Here is a 24617-nt window from a genome sequence, read left to right on the forward strand (position 1 = left end):
CTGGCTGCTGAGTTTCTGACACTCCCAACAATGGGTCCATTTCAGAAGTTACTGATGTCTGTAAAGTGCTTTGAAAGAGCAAGAAAAGCTCAATTTCATTGCAGCCTTTTTCTATTTGAAGCCCACCAGCCCTCTATCTGTCCTCTGATACAGATTTAGTGAGGTAACTCAATCCAATTTCAATGGCAGATAATCATGATTGGAAATCGGGGATGGAAGGAGTTATACAAAGTCATTATCTGTGTTCTTAGCACCCACCAATCTCTTCCCCAGCTCCTTAGCATACTCATCTATTATGAAGTCTAATCCCAATTACAAATTTTGTCTGCCCCCAATACCAAGGTGAGCCAATTCCAACTAGTCCTCACCCTGGCCCATCAATCCACCCCAAACCCCACTGACTCCTAGGTCTCTCCAGCTTGTAACACTCTGGCCCTTCTCCAGCCCCAGGATTACCTAGCTCCCACATTAGTGGAAAACGTGAAGGATAGGACTGGAGTGTGCCAGATTTGTTCACAACACCTTGGAGCTGATGAATCTTCCAGCATCAGGCCACACAGTCAAAGAGCCATCGAGCACAGAAACAAATCAACAGTCCACACCAATCATCAAGCATGCATTTACACTAATCCCATTTTATTCTTCCCACATTCCCATCAATTCCCCCTAGATTCTACCATGCACCTATATACCAAGTGGTCAGTTAACCTACCAACTTGAAATTGTTGGGATGTGGGAGGAAATGGAAACACATGTCATCACAGGGAGAACACATAAACCCTAAACAGACAGCACTGGAGGTCAGGATTGAAGCTGGGTCTCTAGAGCTGTGAGACAGCAACTCACTAGCTGTGCCACCCCTCTTGAAGAAAATCCTCACTGGGCCACAAGAACCATCTAACTGATGCATCCTTAAGAGCACCCACTAATTTTTAGTTGACCTTGCTGTCCGAGGAGGAACCGGGTAAAACCACAGTCTGAGATCACTGCAACACAAGTACCTATTTTCCAACAACTGTGATTATTCATCATTGTCAAGTAAATGACTGCCAGAAATACACATGGGGATTGCTAATATCAGAGTGACTTTGAATATTCTGAACATATTCAAACCTTCAATCTATGTATCACTATCTGTTATTCTTTGATCAGCAAGAACAAGCGTTAAAAGGGAGTTACACTGTTTATAGTGAAATGGACTTCCTATCTAGTCGAGGTTTATAGTAAGTGAGTTTGAAATGAATGAGTTAGCAAGATACTGTTTCATAAAACAAAAAATTGACTGAAGCCAAAGATTTGTTTGAAATTTTGATGCAAGAGGTTATTTTGAATTTAATTATCTTCCATAGACAGAATGCTCCTGTTTAATGCTAGAAACTGAGCTCTGGCTACAGACTGAGTTTGCAAGCAGATATCATAGTTACTCTGATAACTCCCACATGGTCTTCTTCCCAGTACAATATTTATTGGAAAGAATAAACAGGAGTTCACTCACACCCACCTAAATCTTGTTCCAATATTAATGTTAGTGAAGAATCCTGCCAGCTGTGCTAACATCAAATAAAAAGAGTGCAGTGTAACAAGTTAAAAATGTGCTTTAGTGAAGGAACTGACTACAGGTTGAAGTGAAGTGTATGACTCTAGGAGCAGAAATTATCTAGTGTTCAAAATCATGCTATGCTAAAGAACTCAAACACAAATCATTGCTGAAATTATTCATGCCCTTCCCCAACCACTTTGTCCATGCAATTTTCCCCCCACCACTGCCCAAGCCTGATTGTGCCTCTGACAACATCTACCCCACAACCACTCGACTGTGTCCTTACTCCAAATGCCCCGACCCATGAAGCCTCTTCCCTCAGTACTCCAACCTTCAATGACCCAACACTCGCTCAACTAATGTGCCTTGTAGAGCATTAAAGGATTTCTGAAGGTGGATGAAAATCAAAATGCAGATACCAGAAATCTGCTTTCTTTTTCCTCTCAATTCTGACAGAGTCTTTGACCTTAAGTGTTAATTCTGGCCTGCTTAGTGTTACCAGCATTTTCTATTTTTATTGAAAATTTTCTAAGCCTTGGTATCTATACTACAAAGTACTGGAGAAAGCATGGAAAAGATTTACAAAGGCACTGGAACCGAAGAGAAGTAATGAGCAGGCTGTGTTTTACCCTCTACAAAAGGAAACATTTTTAAAATTATTAAAGGCAGATTTGGAGAAATAGAGGCCAAGTCCAGAACAATAAATACAAACAAGCCAATGATAGATCAAATAAAGAACTCTGTAAGAAACTTTTCTCAGAACTGTCGTGAGTTCACACACTCACCATTATCACCATCTTCTAGTGTGGTTGAAGGGAAAAGTACTGGCACATTTAATGGGAAACAAAGCTAAAGGTAATTAGTGTGAAGTGGTTTTTATGGAATATTAACATCAGAATAAATTACAAACTGGATGGCCTATTTTGTGCTGTGAATTCTATATAAATATGCAATATGTTGAAATGGATGATTTCACTTAGAACAAAATCCACTTTTATGATGCTTTATACGCTGCGCTTGATTAATACTCATGCACTCTGACTACTGAACTGTATTACAATCACATCAATTGCTATCACTTTTCTTATTTCTACCTAATCTGAGTGAGGAACTTCAATTACAAAGCATTATGAACCAAATAATTTAACGACATCAAGCACATTGTGACTAGTAATTTAACACCAGATTAAAACTCAACACACAGGATTATGTTAAACAAATCCAAATCATGATCATCTGAGCCTATACAGTATATAATCTCACACCCCATGATGTTCTGTGATTCTAGCTCAGCAGCACACTGTACTCACATTTGAAGAAAGCTGAATGCTATTAATAAGGGAAAGAACTTCATTTCCTTATCCTATCATGGGGTAACAGATGCAAATGCCAGTTCTTGGGGGTGGGAGCAGGAGGGAGGGAGGGAAAAGAGAGAGAGCGAGATGTTTAAATATCAAATAAAATATGAATGTTTGAAATAAAATCATGCTCCTTTTATAAGCAGTTCCATAAACAGAATGAAAATCATCAATCCAAAATCCCAAGAGGGCTCAGGCTTTAGCTCACTGTTGTGGTTAACAGGTAGAATGGCTCTTTAGAGGCAAGAAGATGCCTTAGAGATGAATGGTTCTGATTTTCAATCAGTTGGAAATTATTCCCAGTCAAATGAATGGCACTCTCTTGCATTTCAAATGTAGGTCACATCCAGCACAAAAAGCCAGGGTCCAGCCTGCTGAGCTGGAATCACATTCTGCAGCTACATTTACGGATCAGAAATGGTAAAGACTCAGAGGCAGTTTGTTCATCCTGTGTGTTCGGAAACAATGTTTAATGAAGATGGGGGTGTGTAGGGCTGGAGAGGATACTGTGAACACAGAGGTTCCAGGCTTCTTTCCCGGTTTGTAGCTGGGGTTACAGTGGGGCTCCAGGTTCAAGGAGTGGAAAAATCAATCTGCCAGTGTTTCTGTTTCTGATTGCTGTGCTGAAAAATGATGTGCTGAGGTCAGGGAAATGGACGAAAGACAAGATTAGGTTTTGGTCATAAATTGCAGCCTGCAGATGCTGACTGTCTGAACTTCAACGGGAAGAATAACAACTTGCCTGCTGGTGCCCATGGAAACCATACCCCCAGCTGTGATTTCCTGACAGAGGAGGAGAAAATTGGGAAGAATAAAAAGAATGCTCATGTTTTAAGCACTTCCAAATTGAAGTCTACTCTTGTCGTAAACTATTTATTTTTTAAGAGACTTGTTCCCAAGGCAAGAAGCAGTGTGCATTACTTTGCACACAAAACAAAAGAACATATTTATGGCATCTCATTACGATGCCTGATAAATACACACTAACTTGAGTCAGCGTTGCAATGTAACAGACCATGAGTTAAAATGAATGCGTAACTGGGACTGCAATTACATTCTGGGAAGTGCGCCAATAGCTAACTGCTCAAATATTTTACTCCATGAATACTTAATCAGAATGTTTCTAGACATCATTAAAATTGTCTTAATGTTTCTACAAATAAAAAGATGCTTGATGGGCATGTGCACTGCTTGACTCTACACTTCCTGCAGCGCAGGAGCTAAACAATAAACAAAATTTGCTTTGAATAAAACTAAGATTCTCCCAGACATTGACTTCAAGTAACTTGAGACTTTCACCTACGGGCCGTGATACATCTCAAGTTGATTTGGTACCTCGCTTGGTGAGTGGATAAGTCCGTGGACCATAAATTCCCAGGACTAATTTTTAAAGCAAGGCTTGGTTGCTGATTTTAACTGGGGTAAAATTTCAGTTTATGAAAATGTCCTCAGTCCCTTCGGACTGGTAAAGGGGGAAATCATATTCACTTACAAGGTAGAAGCCACTTCAGTCCATCCAGGCTATGCTGCTCACAGAGCAGTTCCATTCCCCACTAATTTTTCCTGCAATCTCTTCTCCCCACAACTCCCTCCAGATTCTAACACTCACCTGCACACTAGTGTGAATTTACAGTGGCAAATTAACCTACCAACCCACACAACTTTGGAATGCGGGATGCAATTGGAATAGCTGGTGGAAACCTATGTGGTCACAGGGAGATTGTGCAAATTCCACACCGAGAGCAAAGGTCAGGACTAAACCTGGGTCACTGGATCTGTGAGGCTGCAGCTCCACTAACTGTGCCACTGTGCTGCCTTGTACCATTTAACTATGCTCAGTTAGGGCTCACTTTCTTGCTTGGATCCCTGGTGTCCAGAGCTGGAGGCTGCGTAAGGATGAGTGTATCTGGAAGGACTGTTTGCTCAGCCAGAACTGAAAATGCTACCAACTCTCACCACGTTTGATAGCTGTCGGATGACCACTTCAGTGAGCCAGAGTTGGCATCTTTGGGAAAGAAGGGGAGAAACCATAAACAAAAAAAGATTAAAAGCTACTTAACAGTGAGGTTTTAATCAAAAGTTATGGTATTCTCCAAATGGTTGTTCATATTTCTCAGCTAAGATGCTTGCAGAGTTTCAGGGCCTACATTCTAAAGGCAGCTTTGATGTCTCTGCCCAATGTAACGTGGTGGTGGGCTGTCAGAAGTACAAGGGGAGATTTCTGCTTTCCCACCAATAATCTAGCAAATCCATCTTCCCAATGTCTTACTGCTGGGCAGTCAGAGCACCCATCACCAACCGTAAAAAACATTTTAACATGCAATCGGGTCCTCTAATTCCCAGCTTGGACCACATCCAGATGGAGCATCGACTGGCCATTCAACTGAAGAGTAGACTACGTGGTAATTATTTCTAGGGCTGGGCTTCTCAAGAATCCACAAAAATAACCCAGGATGCTTCTGTTCCAGGACATCCGGTCCCAGAAAGATTTTCCTACCTGTGGACCAACCTTACTAAGCAAATGCTGACTGGCCCACCCAGAGGTGCTAATTTTCCGGAAGAAGCCAACTTTTGGGAAATTGGCCGGCTCTGGGGTTTAATCAGTTCTTCCTACAGTCCAAACTAAGCATTGCCAGCAGTTTTTTTCAGAAATTAACTTTTGTTAGAAATAACTTAATATGGAGCCAGAACTGAACATTTCTTCATGCATATCACTACCATGAATTGATACCAGTGCTCTCAATGGAAGGAATTTGAAGAGGCAGAATACAACAGGCACAATATTGTTGCCCAGTCATTGAACCTTGCTCCTGCATTGCAGTAGCAACACCACTGTGCATTGCATACCAATTCATTCCACTGCTACATCAAGACACAAGAACTAAAAGCAAGAGTAGGTATTTTGGCACATCGTGGATTTTGGCACATTCAGTAAGATCATGGCTGATCTTTCGCCTCAGCATCACTTCAAGTCACTGACTCATATTTAGATGCACAGCACAATACAGGCCCTTCGGCCCACCATGTTGTGCCGCCCTTCAAACCACTCGTAAGACTATCTAACCCCTTCCTCCCATATATCCCTCTGTCTCAAATTCCTCCATATGCTTATCTAACAATCTCTTGAACTTGACCAACATATCAGCCTCCACCACCACCCCAGGCAGCGCATTCCATGCACCAACCACTCTCTGGGTGAGAAACCTCCCTCTGACATCTCCCTTGAACTTCCCACCCATTACTTTAAAGCCATGCCCTCTTGTATTGAACATTGGTGCCCTGGGAAAGAGGCACTGGCTGTCCACTCTATCTATTCCTCTTAATATTTTGCACACCTCTATCATGTCTCCCCTCATCCTCCCTCTCTCCAATGTGTAAAGCCCTAGCTCCCTTAGTCTCTCCTCATAATCCATACTCTCTAATCCAGGCAGCATCCTGGTAAATCTCCTCTGCACCCTTTCCAATGCCTCCACATCCTTCCTATAATGAGACGACCAGAACTGGACACAGTACTCTAAGTGTGGTCTAACCAGAGTTTCGTAAAGCTGCATCATTACTTCGCGGCTCTTAAACTCGATCCCACGACTTATGAAAGCTAACATCCCATAAGCTTTCTTAACTACCCTATCCACCTGTGTGGCAACTTTCAGTGATCTGTGGATATGAACCCCCAGATCCCTCTGCTCCTCTACACTGCCCAGAATCCTGCCATTTACCTTGTATTCCGCCTTGGAGTTTGTCCTTCCAAAGTGTACCACTTCACACTTCTCCAGATTGAACTCCATCTGCCACTTGTCAGCCCAGCTCTGCATCCTATCAATATCCCTCTGTAAGCTTCGACAGCCCTCCACACTATCCACAACACCAACGATCTTTGTGTCATCAGCAAACTTGCTAACCCACCCTTCCACCCCCTCATCTAAGACATTAATAAATATCACAAAAAGTAAAGGTCCCAGAACCAATCCTTGTGGGACACCACTAGTCACAGCCCTCCAATCCGAATGCACTCCCTCCACCACAACCCTCTGCTTTCTACAGGCAAGCTAATTCTGAATCCACACGGCCAAGCCTCCCTGGATCCCTTGTCCTCTGACCTTCTGAAGAAGCCTACCATGCGGAACCTTGTCAAATGCCTTACTAAAATCCATGTTCACCTCCTCAAAGAACCCTATCAGGCTAGTGAGGCAGGATCTTCCCTTCACAAATCCATGCTGGCTGTCCCTAATCAGTCCATGATTCTCTAAATGATCATAGATCCTACCTCTTAGAATCCTTTCTAGCAGTTTACCCACCACAGTCATAAGGCTCACGGGTCTGTAATTCCCTGGACCATCCCTACTACCTTTTTTGAATAAGGGGACAACATTCGCCACCCTCCAATCCTCCGGTACCATCTCCGTGGACAACGAGGACTCAAATATCCTAGCCAACGGTTCAGCAATCTCATCCCTAGCCTCACGAAGCAGCTTGGGGAATATTCCGTCAGGCCCCGGGGACTTGTCTGTCCTAATATTTTCTAACAGCTCCAACACATCCTCTCTCTTGATAGCTACATACTCTAGAACATTACCCTTACCAACATTGTCCTCAGCATCATCAAGACCCCGCTCCTTGGTGAATACTGAAGAGAAGTATTCTTAGAACATTACAGCACAGTACAGGCCCTTCAGCCCACGATGTTGTGCCGACATTTTATCCTGCTCTATCTAACCGTTCGCTCCCACATAGCCCTCCATTTTTCTACCATTCATGTGGCTAAGAGTCTCTTAAATGTCTCTAATGTATCTGCCCCCACAACCTCTGCCAGCAGTGCGTTCCGCGCACCCACCACTCTCTGTGTAAAAAACTTACCTCTGTCATCCCCCCTATACCTTCCTCCAATCACCTTAAAATTATGCCCCCCATGTTAGCCATTTTCATCTGGGACAAAGTCTCTGTCTACTTGATCTATGCCTCTTAGCATCTTGTACACCTCTATCAAGTCACCTCTCATCCTCCTTCTCTCCAAAGAGAAAAGCCCTAGCTCAGCTCTCCAATCCAAGCAGCATCCTGGCAAATCTCCTCTGCACCCTCTCTAAAGCTTCCACATCCTTCCACAATGAGGCGAGCAGAACTGAACACAATACCCCAAGTGTGGTCTAACCAGAGTTCTATAGAGCTGCAACATTACCTCGCGGCTCTTGAACTCAATACCCTGACTTACGAAGCCTAACACACCAGTCGCCTTCTTAACAACCCTATCAACCTGTGCGGCAACCTTGAGGGATCTGTGGCATTGGTATTGGTTTATTATTGTCACGTATCGAGGTACAGTGAAAAGCTCGTCTAAGATCCCTCTTAGACCCTCAAGATCCCTCTGTTCCTCCATGCTGCTAAGAGTCCTGCCATTAACCTTGTATTGTGCCTTCAAATTCGATCTTCCAAAGTGTATCACTTCACACTTTTCTGGGTTGAACTCCATCTGCCACTTCTCAGCCCAGCTCTGCATCCTATCAACGTCCTGTTGTAACCTACAGCAACCTTCTACACTATCCACAACACCACCAATCCTCATGTCATCAGCAAAGTTACTAACCCATCCTTCCACACCCTCATCTAAGTCATTTATAAAAATCACAAAGAGCAGGGGTCCCAAAACAGATGAAGCTCATAGACCATAAATTCTGCCATCGAGTGGCTGTTTCTGTGCTGTAAAATCTATTTATTCCCATTATACAATAAAGTGTAGGAGTATTCATTGAGAACCTCACCCACTTCCACAGCTTCCCACCTTTGTCTTTAATCGGACCTACCTTTACTCTAGCCATCCTTCTGCTCTTCACGTACGAGTAAAAAGCCTTGGGATTCTCCTTAACCCTACTCGCCAAAGCCTTTTCATGTCCCCTTCTCGCTCTCCTCAGCCCCTTCTTAAGTTCCCTCTTTGCTACTCTGTATCCTTCAAGAGCACTGTCTGATCCTTGCTGCTTACACCTTATGTAAGCTGCCTTCTTCTTCCCAACCAGTTTTTCCACCTCTCGTCACCCACGGTTCCTTCACCCTGCCATTCCTTCTCTGCCTCACCGGGACAAATTTATCCCTAACATCCTGCAAGAGATCCCTGAACATCGACCGCATCTCTATAGTACATTTCCCTTCAAAAATGTCATCCCAATTTACACTCTCAAGTTCTCGCCTTATAGCCTCATAATTTGCCTTTCCCCAATTAAATATCTTCCTGTCCTCTTTGCTCCTATCCCTGTCCATGACAATCCTAAAGGTTATGGAGCAGTGGTCACTGTCCCCCAAATGCTCACCCACCGATAGATCTGTCACCTGACCCGGTTCATTACCTAAAACTAGATCTAATATGGTATTTCCTCTAGTCGGCCTGTCAACATACTGTGACAGGAATCAGTCCTGCACACACTTAACAAACTCCGCCCCGTCTAAACCTTTGGCACCAAGGAGGTGCCAATCAATATTTGGAAAGTTGAAGTCTCCTACTATAATAACCCTGTTATTTTTGCACCTTTCTAAAATCTGCCTCCCAATCTGCTCCTCAGTATCCCTGCTGCTACTGGGGGGCCTATAGAATACTCCCAATAGAGTAACTGCTTCTTTCTTGTTCCTAGCTTCCACCCATACTGACTCTAGAGAGGATCCTTCTACATTATCCACCCTTTCTGCAGCTGTAATAGTGTCCCTGACCAGTATCGCCACCCCTCCTCCTCTTCTCCCCCCCCTCCCTATCCCTTTTATAACACTGAAAACCAGGAATATTCAATATCCATTCCTGCCCTGATGTCAGCCATGTCTCTGTGATAGCCACAATATCGTAGTCCCATGTACTTATCCAAGCTCTCAGTTCATCTCCCTTATTCCTGATGCTTCTTGCATTTAAATAAATGCACTTTAGCCCATCTGCCTTACTACTTTTATAGCCTGACTCTGCTTCTCCTTCCTCTCTACCTGTTAGATCTGACTTTTCCTCATTCCGTTCCTCCTCTTACCTACTCCTCCGGTTCCCATCCTCCTCGCAAACTAGTTTAAACCCTCCCGAACCACCCTAGCAAACCTGGCTGCAAGGATATTGGCCCCCGTCAGGTTTGGCAGTATCCCCTGATATATTTAATATTTTAAAATCTATCAATCCATGTCTTAAGTATATTCAGCGACTGAGCCTCCTCTTGGGTAGAGAATTCAAAAAACGTACTAGCCTCTGAGTGAAGAAATTTCTTTTCACCCCTGTCCTGAACAGCTGACCTCTTCTTCTAAGACAGTGACCACTGGTTCTAAATTGCCAGCCAAATGAAACATCATTTCTACGTCTACTCTGTTAAGCCCTGTAAAAACTTTGTTTCAATGACGTCACCTCTCACTCTTTTAAACACAAGAGAAAATAGGCCCAAGTGAAGCAATGATTCACTTGCACCTCTTCAAATCTAGTGTATTTCATTAGCTGTTCTCAATACGGTCTCCTCTACACTGAAGGAGCCACAGATTAGATGACATCTTTGTAGAGCATCCGCATTCAGTCTGCAAGAGCAACCCCTGAGGTAATTTTCCATCCCACTACCACTTTGATCTATCTGTGGCCTTTTGCACTGCAATAACAAGACCCAACGCAGCCTGAGGAACAGCACTTCATCCCAAATTACAGCCATCTGAAGTTAGTACCAAATCCAACAAATTCAGGTTACTCACATTCTGTTTCAGAAGTGGTCAGTTCTGCTGTAGGTTTTTCCATTTTCAATATTAACTGTTTTTGTCTTTCCACTAATACTGCCTAATCAGTTGGGTATTTCCTCCAGTTCTGACCTGCATTCAGAGCTTATACATGTTCCTTTATGTTCTCTTTAACTGCCCTCATTTTTCCATCAACCAGGCAACCAGTTTATCACCACAGTAACCCTGGCCTCACTCCCCAACCCCCCACCGCCCCCCACCCAACCCTTTTCCTTATGATTCCTCCCCTAACCCCCCTTTAATTTAAAACTAACTTGTTTTCTTAAATTTTCCAAATCTGACAAAGGATCTCAGTCCTGAAACATCAACCTCGTTTTTCTTTCCACTGATGCTGCCCGGTCTGCTGAGTGTTCCCAGCATTCTGTGTTTGAGTGTAAGCCCAGTCTGCATAATCTCTCCTCTTTCAACAAACTTACCATCCCAGGAATCAGTCTGGTGAGCCTTTGTTAATACACAATATTCCAGAAGCAGTATTACCAGGGCTCCAACTTGAGATGGTTTTCCCTCACTGTTGCTCCAGGACTCCGGACAGTGGATGAGAGAGAACTGGCTGTTATTGCTGCTGCTGCAAGTTAGCTGCTGGCATTCTTGTACCAAATGCCGTAGCTCTGCATCTCACCAACCAAGGCAGGGAAGCACATTCCTACCCACAAATAATGGTGGGAGGATATTCATTAGTGCAGTCTAGCCTGATCCGCCAGCCATGACCCCTCTCCTTTCTCCAGAATACATGAGTAAATTGTGATTGCCATTGGGAAACCCCTTTTCCAAATTTCACAGATGTATCAAATAACAGAAATGCCAAAACACTTGGTACAACAGTTCCCAAACAACTAAGTGGAAAGAGGACGCAAATCAATAGCAGCCAGTTTACATGTGAAGGTAGAAAATTGAACGTTGTGTTGGCAGAAACTAAGGAAATTTAATAACAGTTTCCAAGCCTTGTTTCCATATCAAAACAAAGCTAGACCAAATGATTGGATAATGCAATTTGAAGTAGAAAGAAATTTGGTATCATATATTCTCCCTTTTTTTAAAAAAAAATCTGGTGCCGACTTGATGTATAAAAATGATCAGGAAATCTAATCAGGAAATTTAGAGCAGCATAAACAATTAAATGTTTTAAGTGTTAGGTTCTGTTCATGTTAAAATGATTGTTTTCTTTGGCTAGCTTTGATAATCCAGCTAAATAAATATTGGCTTTCTGCATGCTGTTAAACAACAATTTCTGGACTTTTTATTGGACCTAGAGAATAACTCAATAAACATTTCCTGTGTGTAACAGCTTAAGCCTAATTTTGAAAAGTGAAAAATCTACATTGTTTAACCACAAAAAGTTAGTCATTTGATGACATTGAGAGTAAATAAACGTCTTGGGATACAAGTCCATAGCTCCCTGAAGGTGGCAAGTAGATAGGATGGTAAAGAAGGCATATGGCATGCTTGCCTTCATTGGTAAGGGCATTGAGTATAAGAGTTAGGAAGTCATGTTGCAGCTATATTAAACTCTGGTTAGGCCACACTTTGAGTATTGTGTGAAATCCTAGTCACGGCACTACAAGAAAGATGTGGATACTTTAGAAAGGGAGTCGGGTTGTTTTCTCTGGACCATCAGAGGCTGAGGGGAGACGTGATAGAAGTTTATAAGATTATGAGAGGCAAAGATAGGATAGATAGTCAGAACCTTTTTTCCAGGGGACATGTATTTAAGGTGAGAGGGGGAATGTTTAAAGGAGATGTGCGGGCCAAGTTTCTTTTTACACAGAGTGGTAGGTGCCTGGAATGGACTGCAGGGGGAGTGGTGGAAGCAGACACAATAGTGATGTTTTAGAGGCTGTTGGAAAGACACATGAATACACAGGGAATGGAGGGATACAGATTACGTACAGGCAGAAGAGAATTACTTTCATTTGGCATCGTGTTCGGCACAGACATTGTTGGCCAGAGGGCCTGTTCCTGTGCGGTACTGTTCAATATACCATTCTCTGGGTACAGACCTAGAGAGACTGGTTTGACATCAGCCAGCGTGACAGAACAATTGTCATGCGTGTCCTCTGAAGAAAATTTTCCCTGGCCTTCAAGAAATGCTCATAAAATGGCTTCAGGAGCGGATCATACGGCCCCTTGAACTTGTTTCACCATTCAGTCAGATCTTTATCTCAACTGCAGAATCATAGAACCAAAAGGAGGAAACTATTCAGCCAATTTGCATGTCAGTGTTAGTTTGGGGGGGGGGGGGGGGGGGGAGCTATCCAACCTAACCCCACCATCCAGCATGAGGTCTGTAGCTTAGCTAATCACAGGTCTTCAACTACACAACCAAGCACATTTTAAACACGATGAGAGTTTTTGCCTCAAGCACCTCTCAGGCAGCAAGTTCCAAGCTCTCACCACCCACTGGGTGAAAATGTATTTCTTCATGTCTCCTCTAATCCTTACTAATCTTCATTCTAAATCCACTGATAACGTAAAAATCCTAGTTTCACATTTCCAAAAATAAGTGGCACTCCCGTTGAATATCAATTACACTTGTGAAATAATTTTTGAAGCAACATCTATTTTTTTCTGCATTTATATCTTTTTGTAACACTGGTGCAAGTCAGCCACTATAGGCACTTACAAGATTTCTAGCATCAAATTTTGCCTCACTTGGTTTAGAGGACATCTTCTGTTGATCAGCATGTCTGCTTATGCCTGCACAAAAAAAAATTGGGGCTTGCCATTTTAGTGAAAATACACTTTTAAGGGTGTGATAATTCTTAATCATCACCAAGCAACCTATTTAGTAATGAAAATTTAATTTAACAGCTGTGAAGTCTCATTCCTTCTGATTATTAGTGAAGATATAAAAGAAAACATTGTATTTGTCTTTTTTAATCTCTTTGTCCATTCCTCCTTTGACTCTGGATTTTGCTTTCTGTACATGATTTGACAATTGAATTAAATATTCTAACAGTCCCTGGTTCAGACTTTGAACAGATTATTCATCAGTCTAATTGATCAGTGAGACTAAAGTTAATTAAGGCCCCAGAAAGTCTTTGGGCAAATAACTATAGTGCATGGCCAATGCATTTCATTCACTGCTCACTGCAAAATCAGACACTTCACTTTTTATTTTTCATTAGCAGATAAAGTGTTGCTATAGAACCATCCTGGATTTTTACCAGGATTGACAGGTGACCTGGAGTTTGGCAGCTTTAAGATAAACATCCTGTGGTTTGGGGCTATGGAATGGCATTAATGACGTTCAGTAATGATCTGAACGTACTTTGATGATTCCAGATAAAGCATTAGCCAGACAACTTTACTGACTGACAATGACTCACTTCTCTATCCATTTGCCAGTGATGTTTCTTCCCTTTGTTTGAACTTTTAGGTGTCTGTACTATTGTACTGTAAATCCACAAGTCCCACTTCAGACTGATCAGAACATTTCTTTTTATTATTTCTCTTCACTATCCATTATACCCAATTATGCTTATTTGCAAACATCCTATGGTCAACACACCTTACAGCATCCATCATTATACCTCTACTTTTTCCTTTCAGTCTTCTCTATTGCCTTTAATAGTCTAACTTTAAAAAAAAATCTGATGTTCTCCATATTTTGTTTTATTTCTCTCCAGAGCTTTTTTTCCCCCTTAACTTTGTCTTACCTTGGACTGTCCTCTTTGATCACATATTTCTCTCAAGTTCTCCTTTTGGATTTAGCTTCTCTCTAATGCTCCCTGTTAAACAATGACTCTTCATGTGTGCTCTCCGCTTAGATGTATTTCTATTGTTTCTGTCCCATTTCTTTGCTGAAGTTATTGATCATCCATTTAATTACTCTTTCAATTATCATTCACTATCTTAACCAATCTGATGTTTCTTATTTATGATACTTCTAAAGCTTTGGAGAGTGGAACTCTCTCCCTCTATCCATTTATTCAGATTTGTTTTATTCTGATACTGTTAAGTTCCAATAGTGTTTTACCCACCTTTGTATACTTTTCTGTACATTCAGCAGTTGTCCACCATGATGGTTTCAACTTTTTTCATATTAGAATTGCCTTCTTCTTCATCATTCCCTTGGGATGGAGGATTGCGATTGCTTCCACTCTGGTTTTCCAGGTTCTGAGGTGTGATGGGGCAGAAGGTGGTTGACACGGTGGGTGGGTGGGTGCGTAGGTAGCTTGTAAGATGATACACTCCATCCGCTGCTCACCCAGGGCTTCTGTATTCTCAATGTTTGGCCCAAGGTTCTCAATACCATCCCAAACGCTCCTTCTCCACTTTAAATGGTCAAGGGCTAGGGCTTTCCAACAATCAATGGGGATATTACACTCCTTTAGGGAAACCATGATCATATATTTGATTTCTTCTTCTCTCCACTTGGTAACCTTCAGCCACGTCAGGGCTTGGAATAGAGTGTCGGTTTTAGGTGTCTAGCGTCACGCATGCAAATGACATGGCCTGCCTCACACGGTCTGAGAATAACTACGTCCCCAAAGGGGATTTTCATTTGGGAAAAGACACTGACATTGGTGAACTCGGAGGATCTAGTGGAGACAATATTGGTGGTTTTTTTCTCATGCATTGAGATACCCATTGTAGTAGCCCAGGTCTCAGATGCATGTAGGTGGGAAGGGATCACCACTGCCAGGTCGCTGGTCTTGACCTTCAAATAACCTTCTCTTCAATTGATCAAAGGCTGTGCTGGCACATTGAAGGTGGTGGTAAATATCAACACTGATGTCTCTCTTCACCAAGAGGTGGCCCCTGAGATAATGGAAAGTGGCCCACATTTTTTCAAAGTTTCAGCATGAACCTTTATCACTGAAGGTCAGTGTGGTGCAGGGGATGGGAAGGTTGGGAGAGGACCTTTGCCTTGTGGATGTTGAGAGCAAGGCACATTCTCTTGTGTACTTCATTGAACAAGTCAACAACGTCTTGGAACTTGGCATGTTCAAACACAAACATTGTCTGCATACTGTAACTCAATTTGACCTTGGTTCTGGAGCATAGTCACTATGAACAGATTTCCATTAGTTCTGAAGCTTAGCTCCACTCCCACAGGATGTTTGTAGGAGGTGAGGTGCAACATTGCGGCACGAAAGATTGTGATATGGGCTGGAGCAATGAAGCAGCCTTGTTTGACAGTAGTCTTCAATGAGATTCATTCTCTTGTCGACCTGTTGTTTACTACTTGTGACTTGCGTGCCAAAATGAAGCAAACATAACATGGAGATGAATTTCTGTGGGCATCTGAAGTTATGGAGGATGTTCCACAGTCCCTCCTGAAGATGAAGTCATAGGCTTTAATGAGGTTGAACGACAGGTATAGTGGGTCACATTGCTCCCTGCCTTTTTCATGGAGTTTATTGCACAGTGAAGATTACATCCACCGTGCCTCCAGGATGGAAAGAATACACAGAGAGCAGCTCTCCAGCCGCTAGGAAGAGGTGGTTGAGCAGTAGGAAGACCCCTCTGTAGTTACCACAATTGGCCTAACTCCAATAGCCATACCTGTAAACCACAATTTAGAATTTTAAAATGAGGCTCAAGTCTGTTTTTTGAATTACATCACAAAAGGTAGATCAAATATTTTTTTTAAAACAGGTTTTGCATCCAGTGAAACTCAAAGTTTTGCCTGCGTAAATACGGTAATTAAAATTGCATCATTTGCAGTTGCTCCAAACAAAATAACATTAACAGTGGTCTAAAAGCAGTTTGTAAATATTTGCTCTGATGTAGCCTGAAGGAAAATTTGCTCTAACCTGATTGTTTCCCCCAAAGTGTATGGAATGAATTACACTGCAATAATCAAATGATCTGGACTAGGAGAATATTAAACTACAGTATATTCCCAGTGCTAGAAATAAAATAGTTGTGATTGTGATTAATTTTGACAAGCAATGAGCCTGTCCTTTCATTTCCAAGGAAGGCTACAGTATATTTCCTACATCAACAAGTATTTTGCATATTACATTAAGTGAGATCTTTCCCCTTTAATACAAAGGAGAATTTCTGCTTCCAGCAACTCCCTTAATTCCAATGTGCAATTAAAATGCTTCCAAAAGCAACAGCATTATAAGGATACATTGGTTGCAAGAGGTTACCAAACTCAATAGTGTAAATGCTTCCTTCACCTTTATTTTAAAAGCAGGATTTCCATGGCTCTTCCACAATCAAGTCCCAGGCTCAGATGAAAAGATTAATGAGAGTCCACATCTTCTCCAGCAGGAATTACAGCCTTTAAGGAAAAACAAATCAAGGATAAAAACAATATTTTGATTTAGGCCAAAGTCATTTCCTTGCTTAACAAATTAAAAACCCTTTCTTCTATGATCAGAAAAGAACCAGCAACCAATGAAGTAAATGGTGGGAAACCTATTACAAACCCATTAACTTTCCAGACATCATATGTTGGAGTTTATATTTACTCAAGGGAAGTAACATTTCCTGTGCGTGACTGTTTTCCCAGTGGTAGAGGTGTGGTTTCATTCAGTGATATCAGCACCCATGACTTGGTGTTCAGTTGTGACCCAGGGTCCTTTGGATGGATGCATTTGGTCCTTATAAAGGCAGCCTTCATAGGGAGGGGCTGAGCACTTCTAGTCAGAACCCAGCACCATTGATGTTGTAGCAGTCATGCACTATACATCAATGCCCACCCTGACTAAGTCAACAGACTTTGTTAGTATTGTCACAAGCAATCAGCATGTGTACATCCCAGCACTTATACCAGGAGCAACAGCCCATCACTTTCTGAGTCCAGTCTAGCAGGTAAATGGTATTGAGATTTCCATTCTTGGAAAAAGACTCTTTCTCCCGTTTATGCCTTTCACTATTTTATATACTTCAATCAGGTCGCCCCTCAGCATCCGACGCTCCAGAGAAGACAATCCAAGTTTGTCCAACCTTTCCTTATAGCTAATACTCTCTAAATCACACAACATCCTGGTGAACTTCTTCTGTACCCTCTCCAAAATGCGGCAAACAATATTCCAAATGTGGCCTGACCAAACTGTTTTCTTATACAATATATACACACACATACACAGCTGTAATATGACTTCACGACTCTTATACTCAACACCCCGACCGATGAAGTCAAGTATGCTGAATGCCTTCTTTACCATTTGTTGATGCTGCTACCCCTTGAATGAGAGTTTAAAAGGAGCTCTCTGTTTTCTAAGGTGGCTGTAAAAGACAGGAGGAGCAAGGAGTTAACCTCAGTGTCCTGTCAAATATCTATCCCTCAATGAACATCGGTAAAAGAAATTATTTGGGTATTATCACATCACTATTTGTGGGTTTTCCTGTGTGTAAACTGAATGCAGTGTCTACTGCATTCCATTGGCAATACACTTCTAAACAAAAGCATTTCACTGAGTACAGCACTTTGGAATGTTCTGACATCACTTTTAAAGGCAGACTTAGTCTTGTAGATATAGGGAGAAGAGACAGAAGCAGGTTGGAACACATTGTTGTGCCAAGTTTAAAAACACCACCAAATAACAACTTTTCTTGCCCCATCAGCCTCTCAAAGAAGCAATACTAATTTGCTTTACCCATCAGTGCGGATATTGACCAGAAACATCGTCAATTCCTCCCACCTGCCCCACCAGATGCTGCTCAACCCACTGAGTTCCTCCAGCAGTTTGTTTTTTGCTCCAGATTCCAGCACATGCAGTCTCTTGTGTCTCCATTCCCTACTGTCCATTTTCTAACCTAGTTCACAAATGGAATTAAGCTTAACACAACGATCTCCCACAGATACACATTCCTCTTCTCACAGCAACTCCCATAAGAGAGGCAACACCTTTTGTCTTACTTCTTCCCTTCCCTTCATCCAGGGGTCCAAAGACCTTCTGAATGAAACACCAATTCATTTGTCTTTCCAATTTATTGCACTGCATTGGGTACTCATAATGTGGCTTCCAGTACATCACACATTGGGAGACCACTTTGCAGAACCTCTCCCCAAAGGGGGACCAGGAGCAGAACAGTGGTGCAGTTGGTAGAGTCGCTGTCTCAGCTCCAGCAGCCTGGGTTCGATCCTGACCTTGGGTGCTGTCTGTGTGGAGTTTGCATGTTCTCCCTGTGGTTGTGTGGGTCTTCCATAGAGTACTCTAGTTTCCTCACACAAAGATTGTTAGATCAGGTTGTCAGATTAATTGGCCAGTGTAAATTTCCCCTAGTGTGTTGGTGAGTGATAGAATCTGAAGGGAGTTGATGGGAGTGTGGGAAGAATAAAATGGGCTAGGGTAGGATTAGTTCTTCCCTGAAACATTAATCAATGGCTCTCCTATCTCTAAAAACCACAACCATCTCCAGCTGTTACTGGCTTCACACTGTGCTCAGGACACCGTACTATTGCTCAGTTACTAACAATCAGTATCAATCAGGACAGGGACACAACTTTCATTTTGCCCATGGCACTTTCAGCACTATCATTACTTGCATCTTGCTTGCTCACATAACCAACCGATCAGCCAAGGCAGTCACATCATGCATATTGCATAATACTCAATGACACACTTTGTTCTCTCCTTTTGTTCTCAGAACAGGGCAGATTCAGCTCTGGAGGCAATGAACCAAAAGAAAATAGGTGCCTGCAGCATCTTTACCCCTTCGCTCCCAGTGGAAAGGAAGCTGGCCATAACTGAAATGACCAATAGTGTCTCTGACCACTGGGTAGAGGCAGAGCTGAGACCACTGAATTTGTAAGCTGTTACATGAGAAAGCTGATGGGAATGCACAATGAAATTCTTTTCATGTTGTCAGAAAGCACATGTGCAACAGCAAGCAACAAGGGAAAGCCAAGCAATAGCCTTACATTAGAATTTGCACAGAGTTTGACAATCATCCTTTTCAGCAGGGAATTGATGGCCAATTCCATTTAGTCCACTGACAGATTTAAATGTTATGTAGCATCTCATGACTGATCTGTCGGTTTCCTTTACAGCACAAGGGCCTGAAGAATACAGAGGTAGTCAAACTTCTCTCACGCAAATTCAGCTTGAAGCCATGTAAAATTAGCTTTATCGTCAAGCAAGCTCCAACTGCTACCACCACGGCTCTGGATATCTGTTCTCACAGGGACTTGCACAGTGTTATGCTACTCCAGTAGAATGCACTCCAATGATTACTATGATTGTTGAGAGGCCAGCCCAGAAATACTGGCACTGCCTCTTGTACCGAATGAATCTGCTGCCCTCTCACACCTGCTAACCAGGACTGCTGCCATTCATACCCACAAAATGTGTCCAAAGCCAGGGCTTCTCGTCCCAGAACTTCCTGAGCTTGTTTCACATTGACAGTCAGCAGCCTTCCTGCAGACACTGTAGCCACTGGTGGAACATTGTGCAGGAAGAATAAGAGGGGCAAAGGCATGCAGAAGGTAGATACCGTAAGAATTCACAAGAGCAAAATCATGGCTGGTTTGGATTCTTAATTTGGTATTTGCTTTAATTCTTTTCTTGGAGTCAAGAAGATTGCTGTGGCAAGGAAGGTGCTAGACTGCTGTGGTGTCAGCTATCGAGATGGTGTTCATTGAAAGGACAATCTAAATGTCTGTTTTAGGATTGTGCAGCCAGAAAGGGGCTCCCCAAATTGTGATCAGTGCTGCATGGAAGACCATGAGTTTTGTGCCATATGATGTTTGGTTCCAAAACCTTGGTCTTGAATACTGTTTTCGTCACACACTAAAGCTGATGGTAAATTTCATCATTAATGTCTGCCTTTGCATAAAAGTGGCTCCTGAGATATGGAAAATGGTCCTCTTTTCATTCTCCTTCTAGGCAGACAGCTGTAATTAACAGGCCTTCACCACCCTCTCTCAACCAGCACTAGTGTCCCTCAGCCTCTCCTGAGCTCCACCCTATCACAGACATTTCCTTTGTGCTGGTACTAGGACCAGGGGTATTGTCATGATGCATTGTACTTGTCCCTCTGATGAAACAAGATATTCATTATGATGAGACCATTCTCTAAGTATTTTGTCAAGAGAAGGACACCACTGGAGTTCACCTTCTCCTTCCTTGTCAATCACAATTTGCCAAAGGGTTGTCTCCCTTCCCATCCCATCCTAATGTTGAAGTTCCCAGGAGGATCAATTCATCTCCCTCTGGGATTCAGACCAGTATTTTTTCTAGTGTCAGAGCAGAAGTCCTTCCTGTTCTCATTTGAGCTGTATGCACTGTTGACCATAGAGTATTGTTTCCACATCAGAATGAGCAGAGGGATCACAAGCATTTGTTAATTCCACAGGGAAGGTCACTGAGACACTAGACTAGCTCAGACTTGATGGCAAAGTTCACACTATGAAGGTGACAATTTCTCTTCCAGATCTCTCCTGCTCTATGTGTCTCACTCACTGCGGCCACATTGATCACACAGTATCCAAGGTCCCAAGCTATGACAGTGGAGCAGCATTTAGGGCTCTCATGACATTCAGATCCCAATCTTCATATCGAGGAGAAGTTGTGAGTTTCTTTCAATGTTGGGTGGTTGTTGCACATCAACTGCCACAGGGGCTTCACAGTCACAGAGCAAGGTCTTGATCCAGTGGCAAGGGGTTCAAGGCAACTGAAGACTGGCTCACACATAAAGGAGGGTTTTTTTTATTCCAAAATAATCTTTATTCATTATAAAAACAAACTATATACAACAATAAAACAGTGCAAACCTTTGCATTCGTGCATGGATCCATCATTAGTGTTACCTTTTAATATAAAAAACACAGCACCGATGCCACTCGTGGGGGCGACCCCAATCCCGTATTTAAAATATTTAAGGGGTTGTGATATTTAGTGGTTGTAAGGGCAAAGCGAGCACCGACCCACGTACGCACGCACATGGGCTCCGGCAGAGCAGCCTTTGCCCACTGCCGCCTCCTCCCATCTCAATCACTAGGTCCCAGCCACATAGCCAGCCCCATTCGTGGCTGCAAACCTACTCACGTTCCTGACCTTCCCACACCTGCTGCCCACTCAACTCACATTCCCAATCCCCAGCTCTAGCCACGCACAACCGATGCTCCCAACCCCTGGCTCTGGCTGCATGAATATCCAATAGGTTAAGTGACCGATGTGTACACATACACCAGAGTCACCTTTCAAGAGCAGCATAGAATATTTAGCAACCACTTGTGGGAATTCAATTTAACAACTGAAGCAAGGTACAGCACTTGTTGTCTACTCAGGTTTATTATCCTGGATTACAAACCATGGAGTGGGATTTAGACACACACACACTTCCTCATGCAAAGGCAATAGTGAGGCAAACTGGCCCTGAGATTGCCCGTGTTTCACCTTCCTGACATGGTTTGCATGGAATTAAAGATTCAATTTCCAAGCCAGCTGGAGACATAACCGCTCCACAGGCAGATAATTCACAATAATCCACATATATTCTCTAATCTCACACACATTGAAGAGCAAAATTAAAATTAATTAAGAACCAGTTCAATACTTAATTCAGTATTTTTAAAAATAAAATTATTAAACTCATTAATAGACTAAAATGATATTTTGTGTACCAGATGAGATGTCAAAATGGCCTCTTATTTAACTAGGTTTGTATTTTATGGTGTTCAAGTGCAAAATATTCATGACTGTTTTGTACCTTCAGCTTGTATTTCAGAGAAATTCGTATGTGCCAGCTAATTCTACTTCCCAAGTTGATTCTGCATAGTTGTATCTAATACTTTAGTGTAGAAATAAAAGACAGAAATAGGAACTTAATTACTTGTACACATGCTGGTCTATTATTTCCATCCACCAAATCTGCATCACAAAATCTTTTTTTTAAAACATCAGTAATAATGTCATAAGAAACTGTGTAAAAATCCACTTCAGAATAATTAACTTTGTTACACGTCGACAGGCAAAAGCAATACGCTTCATCGTTTTTAATGACGAGTTCATACTGCTTAATACGTAATAGAAATAAGTAACCTTTATTGCTCATTTATCCATTATTTAGTTTTTAAACTGGTACTTTGCTCAATTGTTTATGACTTTTATGCATGGTGGTCCGGGGGGGAGAAAACTCTGAAAGGTGCTGAGTTTCTTATTTATAATTTGATACTGAAAAGGCAGTAAATCAGTAAAGTTCCCTCTCCCCCTCGATATACTTACCTGAGTGGAAAAGTACTTCAAGTCGGACAAAAAGAATCTTCCCTGAAGGAAAGTTGGGGGATTTTGTTTTGCAGTAGGGGTGGGAACTGCACAAGAAGGCGGTCAGCTCAGTACTGCTGGAGTGAGGAAAACTCTCGTGGACAGAGCCGGTTTGTGGTCTGGGCGAAGTTGTCGTTTTGCGCCTCAAAAGTTGGATCAGCTCGCGAGCAGTTTCCTTGCCGACGGAAGGAGCTCCCGGGCCGCCTTCTGACCCGCTGCACTTGCTGCGGCTCAGTTTACTCGCTTTCCTCGGAGAGTGCCTTCATTTAACTAGACATTGTGCTGAATAAGTTCATTCGTGAAGCCAAAAACAATCTGAAAGAAAAACAACGCGCATGCGTTGTCCAAGGAACTCCTTTTATCAGAAGTTTGTGTCGAGCTTGGGAAGGAAAGTCACCTGGAGAGAGAATCCGGATAAGGAATGGAAGTACTTCCTAACGCCTGACCGGTTCCAAGAGCAGAGTCCCCTTCTTTACAGAGGGTAAGGAAAGGTACTCTTTGTCGGGAAGTCGGAGGAGGTTTCTTGGAATGGTTAAAGTGACCTGAACTCGGGTTGTTTGCAGCAAGTTCAGGGTGTCGAGGTCTCTGCCGTTGCTGGTAAAGGGCAGTATCAAAGCAGGAACTTGGATTGAGGGGCGTACTGACGAAAGGTCATCGATTTGAAATGTTCCCTCGGTCTCTCACCCTCCCTCCCTCCACAGGTGCTGTCGGACTTGCTGGACGTTCCAGCATTTTCTTTTATTTCGGGTTTCCAGCATTCGAACGGTGAGAGGCCCGGAGGGGGCGGGGAGGGATTGTCTGTTTGCCCCAACAGACGTGGTTACAATTCTGGGGCACAATTTTGCAGTCACAGACTAAACAGAGATTTTGTTTCCGCCCTTCGAGGGTGCTGGGATGTGTCTGGATGGGCAGGCTGATGCATTGGAGAACCCTCGGCACATGTTCCAAAAGCATCCGGATGAACCCCTGAACCCTACGTGGTTGTAGACTTAAGATCTGGGAAATAGTAATTATTCTAAGTGGCCTTCTGACCACATTCTATGTCGTAAATTTCCATCACTTGTGTAACGACCTCTAGGTAACTCAGTAGTTGATGAATTGTGATCCCACTTCACGTCCTCTCTCCGATCTCCCTGGGCTATTCCCCAGCCAATGTATTGACTTAAAATGGAATTAGTGAAATCAATTGCAGACTTTGAAACAAAGTCTTCAAACAGAATTATACTTTAATGGTAAGCATGGCAGGTTTATTTCTGATTACAGGAAAACTTTGAAAGTCAGGCACAAAATATTAACATTACGAAAATGGAATAGTTGTGGAGGTCTGTGGTGCAGTGGATAAACCTTGTGTGGTTTCGTACAGGTTGGGGAGGTTCTGGTTGCTGTCGATGTCTCTGATGTCAGCAGGTTCCTGCAGTGATTACTGTGTAGTGTGTATTGCTGTTAAGTGCCTGTGTGGATCTCGGTTGAGAGGAGGGTGAGGTTCAGTGACAATGACGTGGATTCAACTTGGTACTCCATGTGAAAAGTCTGTGCTAAACCAGTCTGGTGACACATATCTGTGGAATTTCTGAGATGCATGGTGATCAGTATCCTGCACCTGATCTACTCTGTCACTGGCAGTCTGTATACTACTATCTGTCTAGACATTTTGTTCAGACTGGTGAAGTTATTTAAATTGAACAAGGAAAGATATTATTCTACACTCCCCAGCCCCACCAATATCTTCAAAAACATTTGACATTTTAAATCCATTTATGGAAAATAAAGTTTGTGAACTATTTTTCAGTAAAATAATTCTACAATGGGTGTGATGGGATTTGG

At 42.6% G+C, this 24617-nt stretch overlaps 1 protein-coding gene and 1 long non-coding RNA gene across 5 annotated transcripts in view; one reads left to right on the forward strand and one right to left on the reverse strand.

Moving 5' to 3' along the window:
* The window catches only part of LOC127578619 (rho GTPase-activating protein 8-like), a 98538-nt gene that overhangs the window by 3132 nt on the left and 70789 nt on the right, over window positions 1-24617 (forward strand). Inside the window, exon 1 of one of the 4 annotated variants that reach the window (XM_052030792.1) lies at window positions 22795-23274. The exons of 1 other annotated variant lie outside the window; for it this stretch is intronic. The gene's annotated coding sequence lies outside the window, so the exon portion shown is untranslated. Of the gene's footprint in view, window positions 1-22794; window positions 23275-23507; window positions 23559-24617 lie in introns of those variants that run through there. 2 more of the 4 variants (XM_052030794.1, XM_052030795.1) reach the window with 2 other exon arrangements.
* On the reverse strand, window positions 14622-22903 carry LOC127578620 (uncharacterized). The gene is made up of 3 exons (XR_007957540.1): window positions 22755-22903; window positions 16758-16861; window positions 14622-16134 (listed from the first exon to the last, which is right to left on the reverse strand). It is a non-coding gene; the product is annotated as an uncharacterized LOC127578620 (long non-coding RNA).

This window comes from Pristis pectinata, chromosome 15 (assembly GCF_009764475.1).
Source record: "Pristis pectinata isolate sPriPec2 chromosome 15, sPriPec2.1.pri, whole genome shotgun sequence".
NCBI lineage: Eukaryota > Metazoa > Chordata > Chondrichthyes > Rhinopristiformes > Pristidae > Pristis > Pristis pectinata.